Below are 8262 nucleotides of genomic sequence, written 5' to 3'. Positions count from 1 at the left end.
GTTTATATTGTCATTTCAAAATGGAAAGTGGAATATGCATAAAAAATGTGCCTTGCAATTTAAAGACTGTGTTTTGGCTAAACCATTTCTGGACTGCTCAAAATATTGGCTGACAGCACAGAGAAGGAAGGAGGTGACTTCAGCAAATGCAAAGTCTATCTTACATGATATCTAAAATGAAATATAATAGGTGCCTTTCAGTACATAATAAGTCTCTCAGGTTAAACTCCTGCTCAGTTGCCACTTAACCTTTCAACCCAATCAAGGAAAAGTTAGGTTAAAGTAGTAGGTTCATTTGTTTGAGTGAGAAGTTTTAGCCTTAAACTGGGTGACTGAATTTGGGGCAAAGCCCAGGAGACAATTCTGAGAGTCGGTGGCACATTTCTGGGGGGTTGGCTCCCAGGATGTTGGCAGAGGGTGTTCTTACTGTGCCCACTTCCCCAGAGCTGCAAAGGGATGCTCACAGAAGGACAGCACATCCTCCATGGGCACACCTGAAGAGCAGAGCCTGCATGCCAGGGTATTTTGTGTATGCAGAGAGAAACTGGGATAACAGACAAAACATGGGTTAAAGGGGAAACTAGACTGAATAAATGAGAGATGAGATTGAACTGGAGCAGTCATAGAAAAGAGCCTCTTTTCCAGACAGGAATTAATGGTTAAACTTTAAGATAGATTCCTTGCAATTGGCTTGAGCTCAGTATGGAAAATAGATTTAGTAAGTTAAAGAGGAATAGAGACATGGTATGTTGAGAAGAAATATATCCACTTTTTGACATAAGGCCATCTTTACCATTGATTCCCACTGCACAGAGGTGAGCTCCATACAGTGCATGAGGGCCTGCTTGATCAGTTTAGCTGCTCTGCAGGACAAAGCTACCAGAGAGATCAGAGCTTGGCCATCTGTGCAAGGCACTGCTTTCAGCTTTTCTGGCTCTGAAAAGTTACTCTAAAAGTAAAGATGGTGAGACAAAGGTAAGGTAAAGAATCTTGCTCAGAACAGCAGGATGCTGTGCATGCATTCTGAGCATTAAATCAGAGGGGTTTGGTCTTCCTGTGACAGGACTTGTGGGGATGCTATACCAGGTATGTGGTGAGGAGTAGACTCTGTGACTGATTTTATGGTGTTGAATAATAATAAATTCAGGCACTGTGGACTGAGCTGAAGTACTCTAGCCTGCAGTATTCAGTGCTTGTTCTTGCAGCTGCAAGCTCAAGTGCCTCCTGAGCATCTGGGTTTTCTCTCATGGACACAACAACACAGCTACACCTGATGGCCAAGGCTTTGCCCCAAAATCCCTGGCTGCTTCTGTTTGCTTTTGTGCAGACCAATTCTGGGATGCAGCTGTGCATGAGTGGGAATGAGAGAGTAAATTTTGAATCACACAAATTATGTCTGTTTCCTAGCTGATGCACTTTGAGACTAGGATAAACCATCTAATAAAATCAGTTATGCAGATTCTCTGCACTTAGGTTGCTTCATGTGGGCTTTGGAAGTGGGGGCTATTACATTAAGAGCAGTTTCCTTGATACACAGTTAAAATCAGCCACTTTTATAGTTTGCTGTTGCCTGTGTGAATCTGAGTTGGCATAATTAGTTGTAAGAGACAGAAAAGGACTGCCTTTGTGTGACATATTTTTTTCCCTCCTAACTCATCAGCTAAGAGAGCCACAACTGTGGAGACTGTAGGAGGCTTCATATCCCTCCTGCTCCTCAGGACTTGGTCTGCAGTTGCCAGTAAGCACAAGTCAAAGTAGATTGCAACTGATTCATCAGCTTCATGAACCTACTACTTCTACTAACAAACCAGGGAAGCAGTTCTGCTTCTACTAGTAAACAGTAGAAGTTGATAAAATAATGAATCTTCACTTGGCAAAAAAAGGAAAAGATTAATTAAATTTGTTGGCTGGAATTGGAGACTCACCTGCTCCTACTGACCTAAAGGTGACAGCTGTATGGTGGAGGGAATATAAAGCCTTTAGGAAATAGAGTTCCTGGAGCAGAACTGCTTTCTTCCAGGAGGACGGTGCGTATTTATATTTCAGAAAGGACTGAAGGTAATTGAGGAACTTTCTCAGCCCAGGCCACTCATCCTACTCTGGGCTGTATTGTAGCATCTTCTCCACAGGACAGACCTTTACAAAAGCTTCAGGGTGTCAGGGAGATATCTCTGGTCCTTCAGCCTCAGCTCTAGCTGCTTTTCCTTCACCCTCTGAGAAGTGTAAGCAGCATTTACTTCCTGCTGAGATGTCCCCAAGAGCTGTATCCCTGTCCTGGGCTGGGGACAGTCATGCTGGGGACAACGAGGCCTCCCGTGCCCCTGCCCTCCCTCCAGTCATGTAGGAGTCTCCCACTCCTTCCTTCCTTCCTTCCTTCCTTCCTCCCTCCCTTCCTCCCTCCCTCCCTCCCTCCCTCCCTCCCCATACAGACAGGTTGGTGTGGGAGGCTGGGATCACACCAAGCTTGGCAGAGTTATCAGGTTCTGAAGAAGTGAAGTTCACAGAGTGCTGCCATGTCACACCCACAGCACCCAGCAGTGCCCATCTCAAGATGGATTATTCTGCAGTAACATCCTAGCAACTGAGTCAAATAGAACATAAAACATAAGAACAAAGAGTGCATGTTAGAATTACCCTGAAGCATGCCTGAATTAATTATGCCTCTTAATTTTTTGGATAAAAATCAGGTGCTTATTTCATTATTTATAGCACAAAATCAAAACATTACTCTTTTATTTATGATGATGATGATTCTGGCCATATTGTGTTGGTTTTCGTGCTATCAACAGCAGCTCTGGAAAGCTTGACATCTTTCCATGCTTTTAGAGAGCCAGGAATGAAGTGGATTTTCCCTAGAATTAAACTGTAGTTTAGAAATGTTATAATAAGGATTAAAAAAATTAAAAAACAAAGAATTTGAGTTTTGTATGAGTGGGGGGGGAAAGAGTATTTTAACCTTTTATCCAGTGTGTGAAATAAGTTGTAATAACTATGTGGACTGCACATATCACAGAAGTGCAAACTATTTACACATTAATCTTGAAAACACTTTTGTGAGTCAAATATGTTGGCTACTCAGCTAACCAGTTACAGGAAATTTAGATTTATCAAAATGAGTACTCACCATACAACCAAAAGAGGAGGTATGTGCAGTCATTTAGATTTCCTGATATGATAAATATACATTTAAAATACATGTTTTGCCATCCAAATATTATCTAGAGAATTAAAATTAGTAGGGAAAGGTAGTGTATTCTCCAATCATTTACCCAGGGGCCTGTGCACACTCTCAACTCATTTAATTTCACAGTTAGTTCCCTTCAGCAAATAAAATGCAGTCTGGCAAACTGTAACATGAAACATTTCTGTAATCTGTATGTAACATAGAACAAAGACATTTTTAAAAATGAGAAATCTGCCCCACAATTTGCCTTTTCTATCAGTAGAACTGTCCTGCAATCAAAGTTGTGCTGCTTTAAATCTGAAATATTGTAATGATGGATGAGTCATGTCCCTAATTTAATGAGATGAGCCAATGAAAACTGAAAGGAGTTGCTCCTTTCCAAAGCTGGTTTAATGTTTCACAGTCTCCTCCTATTTAACCAGAATGTTTGCATTCATTATTATTTTAACCCATCTCTCAGTCCTCAATAATAATAATCCTTTCATCCACATTAAGATGAGCTGCAGGAACTGTAGCAAGCTACTGCAGAGTAATTGTGTTTATAACTGTAAGTACAATTGATTGCCATATGAGCATGAACTTCACATATAGGGTCTATTACATTGGGAAGAAATGTTTTTAGTGAATTCCAGTGTCACCTAAATTGATAGTTAAAGGTATGAAATTCAGCACTGATAAATGGAAATGGTTTTTTTACACAACACATGATTTAACATGTGGGCCCGTCTGCCACAGCAAATTGTTCAGACCGAGATTTAGGATTCAGATTTAGATGTTTATATTGAAATCAGAAGTACCTAATGTTATATATAATACAACACATAGTGAAAAGGATATTGAAACACGTGTTCTAGGATGTAAATCAGTTTCTAACTGCTGGGGAGCAGGATATGAAAGCAAGCTGCTTACATCTGCCCAATAATAAGCTTTTGCATATCTCCTGATATATTAAGTACTGATCAGCATCAGGCAAGAGCTGCTGCTTTGGTTCAGACACAGAACCAATTGTTTCCAAAAGTGCTTTCTTATACTCTTCCTAGCAGGAAGACATTACATCCCAATTCTTTAGTCCGGGCTCAGAAAAGCAAGGCAGAAAGACCTTCAAACATATATCATCGTACCATTTTTCCTCCAAAGATCCCATTCAACTTTCCTTACAGACAAGCAGGATTCACAATCAGTCTGACTACTTCTTTTGTAAATTTAAGATTTGAAACAGGTCTGGAGAGCAGGTTTACATCACTCTGATTTATGGAGGCATGGAGTTGCAGGCCAACACCTTTGAGAGAGAGGGTGGGTTGCATGAAAAAGCTTTTGACCCAATACTGTGTCATGCCTATGGAGCACAGATACTTAACAAAAAAATCCTAGGTATGACAGAAAAAGTCATATTTTGAGCACCACTGAAGAAAAATTCTTGATTATTACCAGTTGCTGGTACTCAGTGCTTTGTATCATGGAGGGATCTGATGGCACACAAGCTGCATGTGCTCCCTTTGCTTAAACCACAGGAGATAATGCTGTTCTGGGCTACACCTAATGTGTTAATTCAGTTCAGAGCACTAGAGTAGAGCTAACCAGAAGTAAATGCCCTGGTATTGTGAACTTCAGGCATCTGTAGATTGGCTACTGCTGGCTGCACTGTCCTCTAAAAACCACTTGGCCTTCACAGACTTGCTGTTTTACAAAGTGGTCATCACACTCCACTGTAAATTGCCTGAGGCAGCTTTGCCCCACATCTTTTAGCATCTTTCATTTTCAAGTGTTTTGCCTCCCTCTGCAAAGTCATTAAGACATTTTAGGAACCTCTGGTACAATAACTAGCCTGAAAATTATATTTTGAGTGGATTTGATAATTCACATGGACTGTGAAGTCATAGCTTAAAAGTGATGTTAGGTGGTAGAACAAGGAAGTAAATGGAATTTCTCTTCCTGAAAAGATGTCTCATTTTGAAATAATAAGAAATGTGATTATCTTGTAATTATCTATATTTACCATTTTCCAAGTACTCTGTATTATTAGCTGGTAGCCCCAATGTGCTGGGGAGGTGTGACCTGGTTTTCTGTTTTGGGTAAGTCACATAGCAAACACTTAGAGCTGCTTTTCTTCTGCTACTAAGAAATACCTCTAAGAGTGCCATGGAAGATGCCATGGCAGGTGTAAGTCAATCCCAGTGGTTCCAGAAGTCTTTACCCATATCCCAACAAGAAGGCAATGATTTCAAAGGGATGTCTGAGCATCCCCACCCTCCCTGGGGTCCATGTTGAAGGGAAAGATTCTGCTTTTACCCCAGCACTGGTGCAGTATGAAGCAGATGCAGCCCCAGCCCTCTCAAAGTCACCATCATTCCCACATCACATTGTCTTTAAGAGTCCAGATGCTGCGAGTCCTAGGAGACAAGTATTCTGGGCTGCTGGCAAAATTGGAAGAAGTTATGCAAAGCACAGATAGGACATTCCTAAACTGGAAATAAATAGTGCAGTGATTTGCAAAGCATTAGGAGCACTATCACTGCAGTAGAGGGATAGAGGCTGAACACTCACAAACCCCAGATATATCCTATAACAACAAATACAGAGCTAAAGTAAAAGCAGAGGGAGCAATATGGTTACTATCTGATAATATATCTACCCTCTAGCCACTGCTGAAAGACATTCTAGCCCACACTAGATTTAAGATGGATGAGAGGTTTTCTGTCAAACAGGCAAGGCTTAAAAGAGTAGAGGAACTGAAGGTTTGATCTTTAACACCAGATGGAAAAGAGAAAGATGAAAGAAAAGTTAATCAGAGACTTTTCTTAAGCTCTACTGATTACTGGAAAGCTTTTGACATGGTCTGTAGTATGCAGAAGTGAGTGGTGAGCCTTGATATTAACCAGCTCACCTAACAGTTTTTTTCCCCCTGAGTTTAACAACTCGGTCAGTAGCCTGCTGGTGACTTACTACATTTTCCACTGCTGAAACTGACAACTTTCTTTTTTTTCTTCATGACCCTCCCAAATGGCACCAGCAAATTTTTCCTTTAAAAGTCGGTCTCATCCCTTGTGAAAGCAGCAATGGAAGAAGGTCAAGAAAAGGAGTGATGATCATCTCCCAAGATGCAGAAACTGCTTTATGAGCAGGTGCTTTAGGTCAGTTATTTAAAGAATAAGGACCCAAGTGGTTTTTGAGCAGATGATCTCTGTAAATGTTTAGTGCTTTTGGTCCATTCTGAAGAACTAGTTCCACTCTTGTTCTGTAAGCCACACAGGACAATACCCAGTGTACTGGACTGTACAGGAGGAGACAGCTGCAGGGCTCTGCGCATCCTGAAGTACTGAGCAGCCCTCAGGAATGGGCCTTGGTTAAATGTTCCCCCCTCACCTGGAGAAGCACATCAAGTATCTCAGTAGCTGTGGTCAGCACAGAAACTCAGTGCCCTGTGTGGTGGAGTCTGAGGTACCTTTTGAACCAGAATTGCCCAGGCTGCTGGCAGGGAGTGACTGCACCCACCACATCTGTAGATTCATCGCAGTCTCTCTGAGACCTACAGTGATCACCCAACAGGTCATGTCTGCAGCCAGCCCTGTGACTTAGAGCACCACAGAGCTGCTATTCACCCTCACAGCTTCCTGCCCAGGAGAAGATGAGAACGATGTTATCAGTAGTTTGCACTTGGGCACCGGATGCACAGAAGACTACAGGATTTGGTTCAAGGTCACGCTGTCTGTGTCTCAGAACTGAACCCCTTAAACACAAGACCTTTCTACCCCATTCTAATATCTAATGTCTATGAGTGTATTTTTCCCTTAGGGTTTAAGCTGGACTGTTGGTTCCCAACTTTGAAGCAGTTTCCTGCCTTTCCATGGCATGAATTTTGAACTCGTCCATTGAAAGCATATGGGCTTTTCCTAGCAAGCAAGTGAATCTACAAACTTGGAAAGGCATGTGAACCAGAGTTTGAATCTCAGCCAAACAATTTGTTCTGGCTTTAATCAAGATGTCTTCTTTTAACTTCAAATATCGTTTTTTAAAATCCCATATCAAAACTTCTAGTGTCACACTATGAAATCAATAAATGCTACCAGTCATTCAACACAGAAGTACTTCAAAGCAGCCTGAGTGATAACCATTATTTTATTTTTAAAAATATTCATCAAAGAGATGCAGTTAATATGAAGGCAAAACAAAATTAACAGCAACAAAGAAATGTGTCAGTTACATTTGAACTTGCAGAAATACCACAAATCCTGCTACTAGTTTTGCTTTTAAAGTTTCCCTTTTTCCATTCCTATATTGACACATTTTAATATTTCCCTTTTTCTCTTCTCATCTGATCTAGTAATTTAGTTGGGCAAAAACTAGTTTTGATGCAGTTATTTGATTAATCGTATATTTGATGTTATTTCACACCTTAAAAAAACCAGATCTTTGAACCTGAATCTCCTACATAAAGTGCTGTGTGAGGAACCAGTCCAGGCTGAACTGTGCAATTTAATTGTGTGTTGAAGTCTCATCAAGTTCAATGGCTCTATGTTTAAAGCTAAGTATGTGACTATATGTGACTATAAGCATTCCTGAGTAAGGGTCATGAATTTTTATCTTATTCCATAAATATTTCAATGGAAGAGCAAGGGAAGTGTTCATGAGTAAAGTTGCAATGTAAGTTAGAGTTTTAAGCAAGGGTTTTGTTGATTAATTATAGCAACCACTGTATAATTTAATTGTGTACTGTAGTGGTACTTAAATTTATGTCTTAGAGATAGTTGGACTGTAAGGATTTTCACAAGTGATTGTTTTGCTCATTAACATCTTTTTCTAGACTCAGGAAGAACTCATGTATGTTTTTGCAGGAGGTAGATCTGGGTTTTGTTAGATTCAGATCCCTGAAGTCAGGGAACTTGCAGGGAGAGGCACATCTGTGTGTAGCTTTGGGGCAAGTCCCCTCACCTGGCTTTAAATGTCCCCTGGGCTTTCCTCACGGGCAGTAGAGCAAGATCAGCACTTTCAGTGTGTCAATCCTCTGATTTGTTTTAGGCATTGATTTAGGGAGGAAATGAATCATGTTGTAAAGTGTCTTTTCTTGCTGGGGACTATGA

This window comes from Onychostruthus taczanowskii, unplaced genomic scaffold (genome assembly GCF_017590055.1).
Source record: "Onychostruthus taczanowskii isolate IOZ18803 unplaced genomic scaffold, ASM1759005v1 scaffold18, whole genome shotgun sequence".
Taxonomy (NCBI): domain Eukaryota; kingdom Metazoa; phylum Chordata; class Aves; order Passeriformes; family Passeridae; genus Onychostruthus; species Onychostruthus taczanowskii.
Note: the sequence above shows the minus strand (reverse complement) of the source record.